The sequence below is a fragment of the Bufo bufo genome, chromosome 1 (assembly GCF_905171765.1).
Source record: "Bufo bufo chromosome 1, aBufBuf1.1, whole genome shotgun sequence".
In the NCBI taxonomy this organism is placed as follows: Eukaryota; Metazoa; Chordata; class Amphibia; order Anura; family Bufonidae; genus Bufo; species Bufo bufo.
The window spans coordinates 792,010,657-792,031,680 of record NC_053389.1 but is presented as its reverse complement, the minus strand read 5'-3'; positions in this window follow the sequence as shown (position 1 = coordinate 792,031,680).

Here is a 21,024-nt window from a genome sequence, read left to right as displayed (position 1 = left end):
TACAAGTGCCTCTTTGATTTAATTGTAAACAAGATGACTGAAATGATCGAAATCAATGTCAAACTGGCCAAAACATTCAATTTCAGTGGCGGTTGAATAATTTTGAAAACAACTGTACCTTGTAAGGCTACCTAAGGCTAGTTTCACACTAGCGGCAGGGGAGTCCGACAGGCTGTTCTGGCAGGTGAATAGCCTGTCAGATCCGTCCTGCCGCTAGTTCACGTGTGCCTGCGGACTGCCGCTCCGTCCCCATTGACTATAAGCACGGCGAGAGGCAGCCGGACTAAAAGTACTGCATGTCGTAGTTTTAGTCCGGCTATCTCTCGCCGTGCGCTGCCGTGCTGAACTCCGCCCCACCCCCATTATAGTCAACAGGGGCAGAGCGGCAGTCCGGGGGCACACGTGAACTAGCGGCAGGACGGATCCGACAGGCTATTTACCCGCCGGACTCTCCTGCCACTAATTTGAAAGTACCCTTAAGCTGAATGTAATGATACCTTTAACTGTTGCTTTTTTCTTCCTTTCTTTATGCAAATGAGCCACTAAGTGCACTGAAGGCGGGCCCAAGATTCTCTGTGCACCCTGGCTACTCCTGCTTCTTCTGCAAGCATCTCCCTTACCCTATTGATTGACAGGGCCAGATGAGCTGACTATGCAGGAACCTGGTCATGTCAATCAAGAGGGAGAGGGTCTGGCAGAGGAAGCAGGAGGATGACGTTTTTTTTCCAAAATAGCACAGGCTATTAATAAAGCATAATCTTTAGGCGCATGTGTATGACCTGTTTTAGCTTTGGCGCCATTTTGGGGGCTGTCTGCCACCTTGATTCTTTCTTCCTGTCTGATGTTGTTTATCTAATGCAGCCTTCCCAGAATTTCCCATCTTGCCTCTGTCTTTGGAGACAAATAATGTCTAATAGGTTTTAAATGGAAGAAACAGACCCTAGTGGCAAGTGATTATCTCCAAAGGCAGACCCAAATGAGTTTTTCACCTAGACCTTTAGGACCCACTATCGCATCACAGGCTGAGCCCACCGGAGGATCCTTTGATATACTGGTGGGCCAGTCCAACCCTGAGTGTTTCCTATGTGATCCAGCTTCAGTCTACCTTCCCTGCCTTCTGCTTGTGATAGGTTGCACCCTGTTAGCTTATACAATCAGGAGTCAGGGGGAAGCATGGGGAAATTATACCTTCAAAATGTATGAATGCAGTTGTGCTGGAATCAAACAAATTACACTGCTATCATATTGTTTTGAGCAAGCATTATATATACAGGCTCGGACTGGCCCACAGGGGTACAGGGGAATCCCCGGGTGGGCCCCTAGACTCCCACCCGCTGCACAAGTGGCACATAATACAGTAGACCTACTGTACTACATACATATATTCAATATACAGCACCTTAACCAGCCTATGTTCATATAAATAACTTGTTAAATTCATTATTATATTTGGATGTATTTGTATGCTGGGCCCCCAAAATAAGTTTTACTGGTGGGTCCTAGGTACCCCAGTCCGACACTGTGTGTGTATATATATATATATATATATATATATATATATATATAATTTGAAAAAATGAGGAGGCAGCACACTGTGTAAACGCGGGGTGCACGTCCGGCGAATGTGGACTGGCACCTAGGTCCAATAAGCTAGAGAAAAAAATAGCCAGCAGCACTCCAGGAGATAAAGGCAAACGGTGGTTTATTGACCCAAAGTCAGACAAGCTTGACGTTTCGACAGCTTATTGCTGTCTTTGTCAAGCATAGTGCACATGTGACTCCAACAAAATATAAATAGGAGTGTCAATCCAAAAACTTATTAACATCAATCATAATTGTTATGGTATCAAAAGACATCTTACATTCTGAAGATGATTACACAATATACATGTATTGAAGTGCCAATATCCGGCAGACATAGTGCATACATAAAAATAAAATACAACTGTAATGTGTCCTGTAAAAAGTGAAGGAGAACATAATTAGTGCAGGTGGCAGTGTTGATTAAGTAAATTAAAAAACTCACTGTCCGGTGGGGAGCTGTATTGTGCATGGATCGTATGCAGTGGCGTCCCGATTCTCGAAATGCGCATGCGCGAGAGCGATAAATCTCGCGATAGCCGCGGTGGTCAAAGGCCGGGAGACAGCCTTTTCCAAAATGGCCACAGCGGTCTCGTATGGATGTGCGCATATCCGGTGTATGTTTGCTACCACCCAGGTAAATGCTGGGTACCACCCAGCAATCTCATAAAGATAAATAGCAAATGAATGATAAACGCTAACAGGGAATAAAGCGAACAGAGAAAGGAATCGGCGATACTGTCCAGAGGTCCACCAAAAAAAGTCAGTGTGATCACTGGGCAGATGCCGACCCATAATGCGTTCGCAAAAGATAGAGAGAATGTGTCCTCAAATAATGATGGATCATGGTGGGGGCCATCAGTATAGGGGAGAGAGATGAACGTCACTGGGTGATACCCACGGACTGTCATCTAACCCTCCTCAAGGGGCGCTATAATCTCTCAACAAAAAATATGATAAATATCACAAAAGTGAAAGATATAAATGTATTAACTGGGTGGATAGACTTCCAATACTCAATGTAAAACAATATGTCTAGGTGCTGTATAGAAAATAGATTACATTATATATAACAAAAAGTAGGCGGAACAGGGATGATCCATTGCACTGACGATACATGACGTGTCATACAGAACCCCAATCACGGCAGTGTAGTTAAAATGAACCTAAAAACAAAAAGAGAATATTTTAATATATATCTCATAGAGAAAAACTTGATTAAACATATGTATTAATATATACATGTGCATTAGACCCACAGTAGGAAAAAGGATTACAGCAATCTCAAGACGGAGACATTAATTGTGAACAGTGAAAAACCTGTCACACCTTAAAGTCCACATTAAGCCCATTGGGTCTCAACGTATTTAACGTATAAATCCAATATAATTCTCGTTTTTTAAGAAGGGCCTGTCGGTCTCCCCCCCGTCTCCCTAATTCAATTTGCTCCAAAATGCGGAACCTCAAATCATTCTGGGTATGTCCCGCTTCCTTAAAATGTTTGGACACGGGTAGATCTAATTTTTCTTTCCTAATGGAATAACGGTGTTGGTTTAGCCGTGTTTTTACATCCCACGTGGTCTCACCAACATACCACTTACCACAGGGGCAGGCAAGCTGGTAGACCACGTAGGATGAATCACAGGTCAAAAATTGCGTGATTTTCATCATCCTGTTAGAAGCCGGATTAAAAAATGTATCGCCCTTAAGCATCAATTTACAATTTATACAATGGTAACAAGGGTAGCAACCAGTTCGAGTGGAGCCACACATTGTCCTCACACTGGCCCTGGTGCTACCCACATCAGCCTTCACCAACCTATCCTTCAAATTCTTCCCTCTCCTGTAGGAAAATAAAGGGGGAGTCTGAAATTCAGCGACAGAGGGAAAACTATTCCCAATCAATTTCCAGTGTCTCCGAATGACGCCCGCTATTTGTGAGCTGTCAGTTGAAAAGCTGGAAATGAAAGGGATGCGAGGAGTTGGAGGCTCACTCTGGGGTTTATTGAGGGTAGATTGAGTTTCAACTTTTTTAATGCTGTCCCTAATCAGTTTCTTAGGGTATCCACGTATGGCAAATTTATTGCCCATTTCCTCAAATCTGGTGTGTCTCACCTGCTTGTCCTTCACTATCCGTTGTACTCGCAGGAATTGGCTGAATGGTAGAGACCGGATCATGGAACGAGGATGATGGCTGTCATACCGTAGTAAAGTATTCCTATCGGTAGGTTTCACAAATAAATCTGTGCTTAAACCTCGTCCCATGATCCGGACCTCCGTATCAAGGAACTGCAATTTATCATTGGACTGGACCATGGTGAATTTCACAGTGGGGTCAATCTGATTAAGAAATGCGTGGAACGCGACGAGGTCCAACGTGTCGCCCGTCCACACCAAGAAGATGTCATCAATATAGCGCCACCACCCCAGAACTTGTCTGAAGTGGTGGCTGCCATAGATGAATGACTCCTCAAGGTGGGCCATATAGATGTTTGCATAAGTGGGCGCCACGTTGGACCCCATCGCGGTTCCACGCATCTGAACAAAAAAATCATCCTGAAAAAGGAAATAGTTCTTAGTTAGAACAAATCTTAATAGTGCAAGAAGAAAAGTACGGCATCCCAGGGAGTATTCTGAGCTGGCAAGGCATTCCCCGACAGCTTGTAGACCGCGCTCGTGGTCGATCGACGTGTACAAACTGCACACGTCGAACGAAACCAGGATCGCGCCCCCAGGGATTTCAAGATTATCTATCTTGGATAAAAAATCCCCCGTATCTCTGATGAACGATTTAGTGGAAGAAGCAAAACGACTCAACATTTTGTCCAAAAATATAGCAACGTTGTAAAAGCTTGTCTGACTTTGGGTCAATAAACCACCGTTTGCCTTTATCTCCTGGAGTGCTGCTGGCTATTTTTTTCTCTATATATATATATATATATATATATAAAATGATGGAGTGCTTCTTAAGTAACTATGGTATATATTGAATTTTTAGCTCCATAATTTTTTCCCCCAGGGCGTCTTATGGAGTGAACACTCCACAGTCCTACTAGTATACAGTAGGGCCAGGGAGTGGTGAATACAGTGCTCCTGGTGTTGGTTGTGCTTACCACTCCCTGATCTTCTGCGGGAACCTCGCTGCACTGTCCTGACTGCATACAGTGTCAGGACATAATGCACGCACTTGACCTGAGGCTGTGCAATGTCAAGTCACAGTGCAGCGAAGCGTCTGGAGAAGACCAGGGAGCAGTAAGTGCAGGAAGAGCCACTGGATCTAGAGAGTGGCAGCGCTGTCCGGAGCAGAAGAGGTAAGTTCTTTTATTTATTTTATGTCTGATGGGGGTCTGATATGAAATCTTATGAGAAATGGGGTATGATCTGAGGTATAATGAGGAATGGGGGGTCTGATCTGATTTTTTTTTCTTATTTTCTTCCTCTAAATCCTAGGTGCGTCTTATGGAGCAGAAAATACAGTAGATATTGTGAGGATCAGCATTAGGAGAGGTAAGCAAAGTGGGTTTTACAATCGTAACACAGTGGAAAAAAAGCCCAATCATGGCTTGCCTGTATTTTTAATGCCCAGAGGCAACCAACACACAGCCTTTTACATTTCAGGCAATAACAAACAGAAAACAAAACCTGCTAGTCTGAACACTAACTCAGGACGTACAGTCTTGTACTATACCAGGTGCCTTCCTACCAGGCACTGGTGTTTTACTTACAGACAGCATGCAATGTCCACGGCTTAGATGTCAAACCAATGCATGTGTGCTCCATGTGCACTCTTTCTTGTGCACATGCAGCAAGTGCAGACCAGTCCTAATGGCAGATATGGACTATTGGAAGCCCACCCTACTTTTCCCAAGGCCCTTTTCTCGGTTTTTCATCTTTTATAGTTGATTTATTAAATGAAGGACTTGTTGCATATTTAATTTAATAAAAAATTTGGAAAGTTTGAACATTTTAATCATACAGATATATGATATGTTCTATTAAGCTAAGCCCCCTATTTATAAAAAATAAATAAAAAAATCGGGATAATTAGATCAGATTTCACGTCATCGATGAAGGAGGATTTTACTGAGGCTAGTTTCACACTAGTGCTTTTAGGTCCGGCAGTCCGCTACACCTGGGAACAGCCTGACGGATCTCTGCATTCTGGCATTGCCAGAAGCTACCGCATCGCCATCCGTCTCCATTCACTATAATAGGAACCGGCAGAGATCCGGCTGCAACCCGGCAAATATGGAGCAGTGGTTTTTATCCAATCAATTCTAAGCATGTTTGCTGGTTTGTGGCTGGATCGCCGCCGGTCCCCATTATAATCAATAGGAACAGCTTGCCGGAGATGTCTAACGCTAGTGTGAAACTATTTCTGAGAACGATTTAAAGCCTATTTGCAACTATTACGTGCATGATAGTATTTTTATTCAGGCTCTTTGCCATTGTTCCTAATGTTGTGCATATCTTGTTTATTAAAGTGATACACTCATTAATAAAAGAATCTGGCACCAAGAAGGAGTTGATGGAATAAAACTTGATATGTGCGAACGTAATGATGATATACGGAAGTGATTACAGTATTAGAGCAAAAGGAGACCTTTATTGGGAGAAAACTGTACAATTAAAGGGACCCTAGGACCCTGTTGTGCTGCCTCTAGACTGGATAAAAGATGGCATACGGCCTCTAGCCTGGATAGAAGATGAGATACGACCTCTAGTCTGGATAGAAGATGAGATACGACCTCTAGCCTGGATAGAAGATGAGATACGACCTCTAGCCTGGATAGAAGATGAAAAACGACCTCTATCCGGGAAGCAAGGTGAGATTTGGCATCTAGCCTCGATACAAGATGAGATACAGCCTCTAGCCTGGATACAAGATAGGATATGACCTCTAGCCTGGATACAAGATGATAGGGCCGTAGCTATAGGACAAGCGACTGCTTTGGGGCCCAAACTCTGAAGGGGCCCACGCAGAAGGAGGACTGAAAGATATTTTTGTCAGGGCCCCCTCAACAATATTATAAAATTACATTATATACAGAGACACTATAGGAAACCGAAGGAGCAGCTGCCGGGCCTCGTCTGAGAGAGCGATCTTGACTAGCCACAGAAGTGGGGTTTGCACGAGAGGAGCAGGTTGGGAATAAGTTACTAGGGGGTCCCTGTTCAAAAATTTGCTGTGAGGCCTAGTTATTTCTAGTTACGCCACTGCAAGATGAGATATGTCCTCTAGCATGGATATAAGATGAGATACGGCCTCTAGCCTGAATACAAGAGGAGATATGTTCTCTCGTTTGGATCCAAGATGAGATAGGGCCTCTAGCCTGGATACAAGATGAAATACGGCCTCTAGCCTGAATGCAAGATGAGATACTGCCTCAGGCCTGGAAACAAGATGAGATACGGCCTCTAGTCTGTATACAAGATGAGATACAGTCTATAGCCTGGATACAAGATGTGATACGTCCTCTAGTCTGGAAATAAGATGAGATACGGCATCTAGCCTGGATACTAGATGAAATACGGCCTCTACCCTGGATACAAATTGAAATACAGTCTCGAGCCTGGATACAAGATGAGCTATGGCCTGGAAACAAGATGAGATAAGGCCTCTAGCATGGATACACGATGAGATATGGTCAGTAGCCTGGATACAAGATGAAATACAGCCTCTAGCCTGGATACAAGATGAGATATGGCCTCTAGCCTGGATACAAGATGAGACACAGTTGGGCATGGAGGCATACAGGTTCAGTTTAGTATCTTGCAGCACATTTACCCACAGATGTTACAGCTGGGCCTGTAGATCCTGGACACTCGTAGGTTGCTGAAGCTGGCATTTGAGCTGGTCCCATAAATGCTTGATTGGTGATAAATCTGGTGACTGGGCAGGAGACATTCCTGGGAAACCCTTGGTGTGTGTGGGAAAGCATTATCCTGCTGAAAAATACCAATTGGAAGCTCAGCCATGAGAGGAGCATATGGGTCCACAGGATGTTCTGCAGTAGCAGTCCAGGCTTCTTGTTCATGACACCGCTGCAAATGAAGGTGACGGCAGCTGGCTGTCAATAGCAGGACACAGAATGCTCCCCATGACACCAAATCTTCTTCTGCTAAGTTCCTGGAAACAGTCTGGGCAGAGACTGCAGTGAGTAATGAAGGTGCCACCTGTATCTGGATGGTGGACAACAAAACTGTGGGAGCTACTCGTTCTTATCAGTGGATCAAACCATCATCTCTGTTGGTGTTCTGTGTGGGCGGTCCAGAACCTGTTCGCTGTGTAGAGAGGTACACTCCCCAAAAGTAGCCTCTGAGAGCCTTTTTATAGGGATGTGGGGGAAGCACCTTTACGCCCTCTTGTGGCAAGACCCAGTGTCTACTCAGACCACAGTTGCAATCATTAAAATATCTGCACGAGACATAACTGCATGCTGAGTTTCGCAGCAATCTAAATGTATTAATGTGCAAGAGACCTAGTAATTTTCAGATATAACAGATATAACTTACTCCAATTCCTGGCGTAAATCATAGGAAACCTTTTGGGTTCTGGGAGGTTGGACCAATCCTGATAAGCCCCGCCCATTTAAAAAAAATTGCCAGGAGTGTAAAAAGTTGCAAATTATTGTACAAATATGACATGCCTCCAAACTTTTTTTTACACTATTGTGGAGTAAAAGCTTGAATTAATGTGCCCTGTCATGTTTCTGTATACATGTTGCTTGCTATGCCTCCGTATCATGATTGCATAGTGCATTGTATATTTATAATCTGTAAAAGTTTTTTGTTCAGAAACTATATTCTAATAAATATATTTTATATTCTATAAAGTAGCTTCTTTACATGATGCTGATGGAAAGCCTGATGCAACCATTTTACTACAGTAAATCTGTTACTAATCATTATACAGTTACTAATCATTATACACCAGCCATTTATGTTGGAGTCAAAGCCTGGGGGGGGAGGAACAGGAATCAGTATCTGACTTCTTGACTCCACAACCCTGGTTATGTGTGGACTCTCTTTTCTCTGCTGACATCATCCTTTCCCTTGTCTAACTGTATTGGTTGTGTGCGTGCAAGAAAGGCTACCGTTGATGAGTTATTTTTAAAGGGCTAGGAGGTGTCAGCTTTTTTAGAAGAAGTTTGACCTGTTTTAACCGGACTATTCCAAGATAAACAGCAAACAGATAACAGTGAACTGAAGGCGGCGTGGTTAAATTACATCAATAGATGACTACATCACTTTGTTGACTACATACAGGAGTGAAACATTAAGCTCCTGGGCCTACTACAAAGTCTACTTTGTGTCATTTGTAATGTGGTCTTCTCTTATGTAGCAAAGGGCCTTCGGGCCCCTCTCAAGCACTAGGGCAGGCATGGCAGACCAGCTGTTGTAAAACTACAACTCCCACCATGCCCTGCTGTAGGCTGATAGCTAATAGACTGTCCGGGCATGATGGGAGTTGTAGTTTTGCAACAGCTGGAGAGCCTCAGGTTGGCCATCCCTGCACTAGGGCCTAGGTTCAACTGCTACCTCTACACCTCTGGTAGCTACGTCGGAAACTGTTCCAACAAAGCTAATTAGAAAACCTGCCGAACGCCACTCCTGCGGCCAAGGACCTGCGCTCCATTGCCCTTGACAAAAAGTGCCATAACCGCAGGAACCCGAAGCGTCCGTATAAAGCTCCAACGTTAGCAATGGGCGCCTCAATCCACACCGAACGGCCATTAAATTCCTGTAGAAAACAATCCCACATTTCCAAATCCACCCGCACTTCAGCCGACAGTCTAAAAAAATGTAATGGGGACTCCACCCCTGCTGTCGCCATGGCCAACCGATGACAAAAAACACGCCCTATTGGCAAAATGCGGTAAGCAAAATTTAACTTACCTAACACTGACTGCACTCGCCGTAGCTGCACCTTCTTAACCTTGAGCAAAAATGCCACCTCAGCACGCAAATCTGCTACCTTCTCCTCTGGCAATCTACATTTCATGGCAACACTGTCTATCACTATCCCCAAAAATTTAACCGACGTTGCCGGCCCCTAGGTCTTCTCCAAGGCCAAAGGAACCCCGAAGTTGGCCGCCACCCATTCCATCATATGCAGCAAAACTGAACATACTCGAGACCCCGCTGGCCCCAGAAACAAGAAATCATCAAGATAATGCAACACCGAATTCCAACAGGCCTCCTGTTTCACTACCCATTCAATAAAGGAGCTAAACGTCTCAAACAGCAAACACGAAATCGCACACCCCATTGGCTAACAACAATCTACATAAAACCGACCATCCCATTTAAAACCCAACAAATGGAAACTGGATGAATTGGCAATAAATGAAAAGCCGTTTCGATATCTGTTTTTGCCAACAGAGTTCCGTATCCAAAACGACGCACCCACCTAACCGCCACATCATGTATATGACACAGAACATAAATCCCTATCAATGCCCTCATTAACTAAACTCCCTACCGGAAACGAAAGGTGATGAATGAGCCGAAATTTATTCTGCTCCTTCTTCAGCACTAGCCCCAAACGGCGAAACCCTCAAACCCGGCAACGGACACTCCCCAAACGGGCCCACAACACGTCCCGCCTGTACTTCTTTAAAAATCTTCTACGAAACGACCTTTGGCCTCTGTAATGCAGAAATCAAAATGCGACCAACATCCCCAGAGCCTTCCGAGTTACAAGGAATCTTAAACCCGTCCCTAAAACCCACCAACAATAGCTCCGCTGCCTCCCTACTCCGATACCTCCTTAAAAATGGCTCCATCTCGTCCACCCTTACCTTGGTCACCCCAGTTCTGTGAAATCTCATGTCCCCTCCCTTTTCCCCGCTTAAAACAATGTGACAAGCTGTGGGCGCCACCACAGCCTGAGCACTCATGTTTGTATTGGCAATCTGAAAGGAACTTACAGTACCCTTCATTAAATTGCGAACAACAGCCCTTCCTGCTCCCACTACCTGATTCTGTTGCCGAGGGACCCCCGGCCGCCCCACAAAAGTACTTAGCCCCCCCTCTTGGTGCCGCCATCAAACGCATCCACAAACTGATGTCTTTGTGATCCCACCTAATATTAGGGCTAACCGCCTTTCTTTGCCAAAACTGTTTATCATATCTAAGCCAGGCAACACCCCCATATACCCGATAAGGCTCCCTGATGGCGTCCATATAACAAAATAAAGCCGCTCTTTTTCACCGACCACATGTGCTAAAATAGCAAACGCCTGCAACCAATTCATAAACGTACACGGAATAAGCCTATACTGCCGCTTCTCCTCTTCCATCTTTTTCTCTCATCCGGCTTAACCCTATCCAGATGGAACTTCTCTAACAGAAGCAATGATAATATCTCCATATATTCGTCCCTCCAAATCTTCTCCTTGACCTCCGGCTTCAAGTGCGCTCCTAAAGGGCCCTCAGAGCAAACATACACTTCTCCCCTTGCCACGTCAACAAGCCTGTCCTCTTCCCCGGCTGACCCTTTTCCCGCCACCACTAGCCGGCACCCCCACGACCGATGAACTCTGTACCTCAACGGCGCCCGCCATGGACGCACTTACCAGACCCAGCGAGTTAACCCGCTCCCCAGCCTTCGCCGCCATATTAGGGGCCCAAACAGCCGCTGGGGACCCTGCCGCACTCGATCCTAAAACGCAACAACAGTGTCAACATGCCAGTTAATTCCCGTGCCAAGACCACCTACCCACTAACGCCCCTCTGACCGCCAGAACTCCCTCCCCCCACAACAACCGCCTTGACTTGATGTCCTCTCACCTGGCTTTCCGTGGGATGTACTCCCAGCAGCCGCAGACCGCCGTAAAGATCCTCCTGGCAACATCCCAGCTGGTGTTCCTGTTGAAGGACAGACTTTGGTTGCATCCAAGCAGTATGCTCTGTCCGCCGCACTCCAAGACTCCTGGCTTAACTTCCACCAACTGGACCGCTGGCGACCCACCTCTAGGCTCCCAAGGAGTGGGGTGACTCCGTGAAGCTGAAGTAGACGCCTGACCACAGTAAGATTGCCACTGACCTCCTGATCCGCTTTCATTTTCAGGTGTGTCCATCCCAAGGCCCTCCAACTCCCTGACACCACTGTCAGGAGCTGTCACACCACAACTTCCTGCATCAATTGTCGGTAACTGACCAGTGGGCGTGACTAAACCTGTGTTAATCTCACTGGCAAGCTGCCGACCTCCTGAATGAGGTCGCAGCGCTACATTATTTATTCCTGCCTGCAAGGCCCCCTCCAGCCACTAGAGGGGCTGCTTCTACACCAAGATGCATGGCTTCCGTCTTGCAGTGGTCATCCTGCAAGGAGAACGCCGTCCTCCTACTCCCAAGTCATGCCCAGATGCATACCGCCCAACCGTCCCGGATTGCAGTGGCTGTCTTGCTGTCCCGGTATGGGGGAGGTATGTCCCGCTTTCTGGCAGCTGTCTCTGCTTCATCATCCCAACCCCCTGCCGGCTCTCCACTCCTCTGGTCTGTACAGGGGGTGGGGACGGCCGGCAGTCAGCTTCGGCCCCGCCTCCTTTACAGACTAGAGCAGCCCATGTCCTGCTGCTGCTAGGAACAAGGTAAGTATGTGGTGTTTATTTTTTTTACATTCTGTGAGGGGCACAATGTGGGCATATTACTAGGGGGCACAATGTGAGCATATTATTGGGGGGCACAATGTGGGCATATTACTGGGGGGCACAATGTGGGCATATTACTGGGGAAACACACAGTTGGGCCCTTGCTGGGACCCTCAGGGTAAATACTTACAAAATAACTAGCGGTCAAATGACTAAAAAATTCCTTTGGGGGTCCTAACTTTTATATATATATACAGTACAGACCAAAAGTTTGGACACACCTTCTCATTCAAAGAGTTTTCTTTATTTTCATGACTATGAAGGCATCAAAACTATGAATTAACACATGTGGAATTATATACATAACAAACAAGTGTGAAACAACTGAAAATATGTCATATTCTAGGTTCTTCAAAGTAGCCACCTTTTGCTTGGATTACTGCTTTGCACACTCTTGGCATTCTCTTGATGAGCTTCAAGAGGTAGTCCACTGAAATGGTTTTCCAACAGTCTTGAAGGAGTTCCCAGAGATGCTTAGCACTTGTTGGCCCTTTTGCCTTCACTCTGCGGTCCAGCTCACCCCAAACCATCTCGATTGGGTTCAGGTCTGGTGACTGTGGAGGCCAGGTCATCTGGCGCAGCACACCATCACGCTCCTTCATGGTCAAATAGCCCTTACTTTCAAAGTTTTTCCAATTTTTCGGCTGACTGACTGACCTTCATTTCTTAAAGTAATGATGGCCACTAGTTTTTCTTTACTTAGCTGCTTTTTTCTTGCCATAATACAAATTCTAACAGTCTATTCAGTAGGACTATCAGCTGTGTATCCACCTGACTTCTCCTCAACGCAACTGATGGTCCCAACTCCATTTATAAGGCAAGAAATCCCACTTATTAAACCTGACAGGGCACACCTGTGAAGTGAAAACCATTTCAGGGGACTACCTCTTGAAGCTCATCAAGAGAATGCCAAGAGTGTGCAAAGCAGTAATCAAAGCAAAGGTGGCTACTTTGAAGAACCCTGTTAATTCATAGTTTTGATGCCTTCATAGTCATGAAAATAAAGAAAACTCTTTGAATGAGAAGGTGTGTCCAAACTTTTGGTCTGTACTGTGTGTATATATATATATATATATACACAGTACAGACCAAAAGTTTGGACACACCTTCTCATTCAAAGAGTTTTCTTTATTTTCATGACTATGAAAATTGTAGATTCACACTGAAGGCATCAAAACTATGAATTAACACATGTGGAATTATATACATAACAAACAAGTGTCAAACAACTGAAAATATGTCATATTCTAGGTTCTTCAAAGTAGCCACCTTTTGCTTTGATTACTGCTTTGCACACTGTAGGCATTCTCTTGATGAGCTTCAAGAGGTAGTCCCCTGAAATGGTTTTCACTTCACAGGTGTGCCCTGTCAGGTTTAATAAGTGGGATTTCTTGACTTATAAATGGGGTTGGGACCATCAGTGGCGTTGAGAAGAAGTCAGGTGGATACACAGCTGATAGTCCTACTGAATAGACTGTTAGAATTTGTATTATGGCAAGAAAAAAGCAGCTAAGTAAAGAAAAACTAGTGGCCATCATTACTTTAAGAAATGAATGTCAGTCAGTCAGCCGAAAAATTGGGAAAACTTTGAAAGTAAGGGCTATTTGACCATGAAGGAGAGTGATGGGGTGCTGCGCCAGATGACCTCGCCTCCACAGTCACCGGACCTGAACCCAATCGAGATGATTTTGGGTGAGCTGGACCGCAGAGTGAAGGCAAAAGGGCCAACAAGTGCTAAGCATCTCTGGGAACTCCTTCAAGACTGTTGGAAGACCATTTCAGGGGACTACCTCTTGAAGCTCATCAAGAGAATGCCAAGAGTGTGCAAAGCAGTAATTAAAGCAAAAGGTGGCTACTTTGAAGAACCTAGAATATGACATATTTTCAGTTGTTTCACACTTGTTTGTTATGTATATAATTCCACATGTGTTAATTCATAGTTTTGATGCCTTCATAGTCATGAAAATAAAGAAAACTCTTTGAATGAGAAGGTGTGTCCAAACATTTGGTCTGTACTGTATATATATATATATATATATATAAAACTACATCTTTTATTGTATTCTATTTAAAACATAGAACATAGAACAGAAAAAAGTGTGTGATTAAAACTATCAGGACTTAACAGGGGACATTTATTGTTTTACTAATAATGGCAGCAATCAGATCAGTGCTTTATATTGTAGAGCTGTGTTGTTAATAAACGCTGCTTTTTTAAATGAGCTGTGTGTTGTTATTGTAATATATCAATGCCTCCAGTATTGACACCTTTTTGTAATATATTTGCTTTTGAGCACCATTTGATCTTACAATATGTAATATATTTTTATTGCTACTATCAGCAGCATTATACTATGAAGGCGAGAGCAGATAATCTAGTCCTACTTCACCGCTTTGTATACTATACTCTACTCGTCTTGATACACTATAGAAGGCTACGTGAATTGATACATCAACTTCTATAGTGTATCAAGACGAGTGGTAAAGTGGGGAGCAGGCGGCTTCAGGACTGCCCTGCCAGATTTGGGACGGTTGGGCGGTATATCATATGTATTATTCTATATAATATATATACTGTATATATATATATATAAATTAAATACCAACTATAACCTAAAATGTGCTGGGAGCAACACAAAAAAACTAGAGCATTATACGGCTATGACCGACCATGGGCAATAAATTAAAAAAAATGATGAGTTTCACACTACAATGAGACAATGTGCAATGAAGTGATTAAAGGAAAATTCCATGAAACCATGCACATTTATATCTCTGCCAATTACCCCTGGGCCTTGCAAAACCTATTCTAAAGGAGCTATGCAAGGTGAGGATACCTGGAATATGCTGAGCACAGGTGGCCTGCTCACTACTGGGTCCTGTCTGTGACAACTCATTGCTGGATGATGGCACCATAGATGATGCTCTAGTATTTTCTGTATTACCGGTATATTGTAATTTGTGGTCTGTATCTCCCTCTACTGGAGACATAGAGAATTACTAAGGACAGTATACTGGTTATTGAAGATTTATTTTGCTCTCCACGGTTTCATTTTTGTATATTTCATATTGATTATTTACAGAACATTTCTGTGTGAATCCAGTAAAATTTTGAATAAATTAATTCAAGTCAATGGGAAGTCAACTCTGCTCTGCCGCTATTAAATAATGGTGTGCAGTCAGACGTAACCAACAAATAGCTGATCACTGAGGGTGCTGAGAGTTGGACCACCACATCCAGATTTGATTAGAAAATCCTCATCAAACCCATTCACAATCCGGCTTCAAGTGAATGGGCCTTTTGTTACCCTGTTCATATGCAGCTGTGAAAATCAGTTCAGATTGTTGGCCACAGAGGAAAAAACATCATGTTCATTATTTCTGCATATTCCACAGCGCAAGCACATACACAGCAGAAAGCATGTCAGCCTTATGATACATCTGTAGTGTCCCACTAGGTAAAGGTGGGCACTACAAAAGGGATAATATGACCATTGTAATGTATATGATGTTTGGTGTGCATTTTCCTGTTTATCTGTGTATCAGGCCTGTTAGGGTGTAGTTCCTCCTCCTAGACCAGGGGTCTGCAACCTTTAAGACATAAAGAGCCACTTGGACCTGTTTCCGAAGGGGAAAAAAAACTGGGAGCCGCAAAACCATTGCGACATTTAAAACAAATATAACACTGCATATATTGTTTCTTACCTTAATGCTATATACAGGATCGTGTAGTCAGCTGTCAAACTGAAGAAAAAAAGGACTTTTTCACTTAACAATGTAAAATATATTTTTGCAAATTAATAACTAATTAAAATATTTAATTTACCTTTACCAGGCCCCCCCAATCATGTGCCAGTAATACCAGACCCCCCCAATCATGTGCCAGTAATACCAGACCCCCCCAATCATGTGCCAGTAATACCAGACCCCCCTCCAATCATGTGCCAGTAATACCAGACCCCCCTCCAATCATGTGCCAGTAATACCAGACCCCCCTCCAATCATGTGCCAGTAATACCAGACCCCCCAATCATGTGCCAGTAGTAATACCAGCCCCCCCAATCATGTGCCAGTAGTAATACCAGACCCCCCAACCATGTGCCAGTAGTAATACCAGACCCCCAATCATGTGCCAGTAGTAATATCAGACCCCCCCACAATCATGTGCCAGTAGTAATACAAGACCCCCCCAATCATGTGCCAGTAGTAATACCAGACCCCCCCAATCATGTGCCAGTAGTAATACCAGACCCCCCCCCAATCATGTGCCAGTAGTAATACCAGACCCCCCCCCAATCATGTGCTAGTAATTCCAGGGCCCCCCCAAATTCCCCAATCATGTGCCAGTATAATACCAGGACCCCCCCATTATGTGCCAGTTAAAAAAATAAAATAATTAACACTTATACTTACCTCTTTGGAGCGATGCGATGCAGGCCTCTTCCGGTCTGTGTCCCGACACCAGCGCTGTACGCGCAGCCTACGCCAGCCTCTGATAGGCTGCCGGCCTAGTAGTGCCGGCAGCCTATCAGAGGAACAGGAAAGGGACACACCTCCCTGCCCTGCTCCTCCGCACAGCCTTCTGTTTGTATCACTGTCCTGAGGACGGCGATACAAACAGATCACTATGGAGATGAGCGCTTCGCTTCCACAATGGAAGCGCTCATCTCAGTGCCTGCCCAGCCGCCGCCGCACAGTGCCTGCCCCGCCGCCGGAGCCGCGGCAAATGTTCAAAAGAGCCGCATGCGGCTCCGGAGCCGCGGGTTACTGACACCTGTCCTAGACAGTAGAGGGAGCTAGGGAACCCCTAATATATATAGGTAGGCTCAGGCAGGAAAAGAGTAGTGTAGTCCAGGAGGCTAGTGAGTGCAGTCTAGCCTGCCTGAGGTTCTTGAGCCAGAGTTAGCTCAGAAGTTGTTACCAGGGGAAGAGTTACCTCCTGAGAATCCTGCAGTTCCTACCAAGTACAGTACAGAGCAGAAGTGTTTCCAGCCAGACAAGTGAGCTGAAGGGCAGAAGGATCTATCTAATGCAAGGAGACATATACCTGAGGAAGTTTCTTTACCAAGGATAAAGCCACCAATAGGGCATACGGGCCTTGGGATCCAGACAGACAGGAGTTCTGAGGAATAGTGCACAGGATTTCTGAGGAAAAGGTGCAGCCTGATCTGTGAGTGTATTTAACCCTCTGAGTATCTTGCAAGAACATTGTTGCCTGCCATTATTGAAAAAGCCTGCTTGAAAGTGCTTCTGTCACATGGAACTGAACCTAAAGAACTGTATATAGTTAACTGTTCCAGTAAAGAAAGTTTTGGTTCAATAAAAACTGTGTTCCTCACTTATTACTGCTATCAATCGGTGTGCCACCGTTACAGGCACTGGCGTCACGAATATTAAAGGGATATTGCCACAGGCACATTAAACCTGCAACACCCGGGGCACCTCACCTACCACCGGCCTGGTCCCTATATACAGAGAGTGCCCCAGAGGACTACTGTGCCAGCCTCTCCATCACTGCTGTACGCCTGGCCAGGGTCATCCTAAAAACTGTGATAAACCCAGAGCAACCCTCGTTTGCCTAGTAACCGTAACCTCACTATCGCAATACCCTGCAGGGTTGCGTACTGCACATCCATCACATGAGAATATACTGTTGCCTACCCTCCAAGAATGTCTAGGAAACTTTAAGAAAAAGGAGTAGGGGGGCTCCTGGAGGTCTGGTTCTGGTACGTTTTCTCACTTTGTAGCATGGGCAGTCAGAGAAGGCAATCAGCCAAAGATTGTACTGCTAAGCCATGAGTGACCAGGGTCTGCTGAAGTCTAGTTTATCGGGGTCAGTTGATGTCTGGGTTCTAGGGCCTGGTGAAGTCTAGACTCTCTTTGAGGTCTAATAAAGTTTTCGTACTGGGGTCTGCTGAAGGGTCTGTGTTTTGGTCTGGTGAAGTGCAGTTTCTCAGGGTCTGGGGAAATTTTTGGGTGCTGAAGTCTAGTTTAAAGGGGACTAGTGATGTCTGTGTCCTACGATTGATTCTTGAAATCTGGTACAGTCATAGTACTGGGGTCTGGTGAAGCCTATGCTGAAGTGTGGTAAAGTCTAGTTTCCCATCTAGTGAAGTCTCTCTGGATCTTGTAAAGGCTGGATGCATGGGTTTCTTGGTGGGATGGTGAAGTCTGGCTAAAGGCTTGGTGCTTAGGTCTGTGGAGGTCTGTGTATATTATAATAAAATCTAGTTTCCTGTGGTCTCTTAAAGTCTGGGTGCTGGTGAACTCTAGTTTCCCAGAGTCTGGTGAAGTCTAGTTTTCCGGTGTCAGTCAGAGTCTCTGAGCTCTGGTTTCATGATGTCTACTTTCCCAGAGCCTGATGAAGTCTGGTTTTCCAGCTTCTGGTGAAGCCTGGGTGCTGGAGACTAGTAAAGTCTTCTTTCCTGGATTATGGTGAAGTCTGGGTGCTGAGGTTTGGTGAGATCTAGTTTCCCAGATTCTGGAAAAGCCTGGGTGCTGGGATCTGGTCTAGTCTACTTTCCTGGGTTCTGGTGAAGTCTAGGTCCTGGGGGTCTGTGAAGTCTAGTTTAGTTTTGCAGGGCATGTTAAAGTGCTGAGGTCTGGTGAAGTCCAGTTTTCCAGAGTGTGGTGAAGTGTGAGTTCTGGTGGTCTAGTTTTCCAGGGTCTGTAAGAGTCTGGGTGCTGGGGTCTGGTGTATTGTCCCAGACCCAGAGGAAACACTTCAAAGGGTTAATTTAAAGGGATTATCCAACCCCTGAACTGCTCCCCCATATGCCTGGGCCCCTCACACTGATTATACTTACCTGGCTCCCCGGCACCCCCGTTGCTTCTGAAGCCTGCACGACCACCACTGCTTCTCCCTGTGCGCGGATGGGGGGGAAGCCAATAGCAGGTGGTGACGGGGACGAGCCTCCGTTACATCACCCGCGTTACTAGGGAGGCTCGTCCCCGTCACTGCCTGCCATTGGCTGCTCCCCCCGAAAACAGATGTTTTTATCCGCAAATGGGGACAAGCAGTGATGTCCGTGCGGGCTTCAGAAGTGACGCAGGTGCCAGGGAGCCAGGTAAGTACGTTGTGTGCGAGGGGCCCAGGCATATGGGGGAGCATTTCAGGGGTTGGATAACCCCTTTAACATTATTGAGTTAAATGTTGTGATTTACTGTTAAAACATGTATTTCTTTGTGCACTTAATGGCACGGGTGCGCCCTCCATTCATTATGCATGACCCAGGGAGCGCCAAAGGGAAGATTGCAACCATGAACATTGAGTACTACTATCACCATGATAGCCACCACCACTAGTTTAGTTCTCCAGAGTCATGGTGAAGTGTGGGAGCTGGGATCTGGTGAAGTGTAGGTTCTTGGTCTGGCTGAAAACATGAGTCTGCTGAAGTGTAGCTTCTTAGAGAGTGTTGAATTTTGGGTACTGGGATCTGCTAAAGGGTTGGTTCTGTAGCATGTTGAAGTAAAGTTTCTGTGTCTAATGAAGGATGGAGGTTTAGGTCCAGAGAGGTCTGGAGACACATAGTTTTTAGAGAAATGTGGATGCTGGGGTTTAGTGAAGTCTAGTTTCCCAGGGTATGGTATACTCTGAGTTTAGTTTTCAGGATCTAATATCGTAGGTTTTGTGCCATGTATAACTACAGCATCTTTCCATACATTTCATGTGGACTATTCATGCATGATGGTTGGAATGGTGGTGTCACACTCTTGTGTGGGAGGAAAACACCACACCGAGCATAGGAGGGAAAAGAGGACACCAGAATAAGGCCTGGAAACTAGGGAAGGAAAATGGACACCTCCTAGAGAAAACCCTAACTCCAGTAGACAATCACAGTCTGCTTAAACTAATAACACACAAAGAATTAAATGTTACCATGTTTTTATTGAACACACCATGTAAACATTCACAGTGCAGGTGGAAAAAGTATGCGAACCCTTGGATTTAATAACTGGTTGAACCTCCTTTGGCAGCAACGGTCAGGAGTAATTCTTGACCATTCCTCTTTACAGAACTGTTTCAGTTCAACAATATTCTTGGGATGTCTGGTGTGAATCGCTTTCTTGAGGTCATGCCACAGCATCTCAATCGGGTTGAGGTCAGGACTCTGACTGGGCCACTCCAGAAGGCGTATTTTCTTCTGTTTAAGCCATTCTGTTGTTAATTTACTTCTATGCTTTGCAGGGCCGTAGATAATTTTTTTTCCTGGAGGGAGTTCAGCTTTCTTAAATTATAAGAGTCATCATCCACATCCACAGATCTCCCCCCCCCCCCCCCCATAACAGTGTCCCTGACAGTGTCCCTATTGTAAGACGGACCCGCCGTTCCTTATGTAAGTGACTAAGTGAGCTACTTGTTCAAAGTATATGTACTACTACTATCTAATAATCTATCACTAACTTATTGGGACTGGGACTGTCAGGACTCCATATAGTATTCACAATTACATCAGTTTTTCTTTTTCATAGACAGTGCACAAAAGACATCACATCACCTCCATTCACTGCCTGGGAATGGGCAGTTGGGCTGCTTGGGCACTGGGCGAGTGGGCGGGCAGGTAGGCTGGCTCCCGCTCCTCAAACACTAAAACTAGGCGGCCGGCGGCAGCGTAACGTGACGTCACTCACTACGTCACGCCGCAGGCGCATGCTCCTCCCACTTTATTAATGAAGGCGGAGCAGGCGCGTGACGTCGGAGTGAGTGACGTTACGTGGCCGGCCGCCGGGAGACGGAGTCACGGAGGTGGAGCACAGGAGCAGTGGGGGTCAGTGGCGTCTCTAG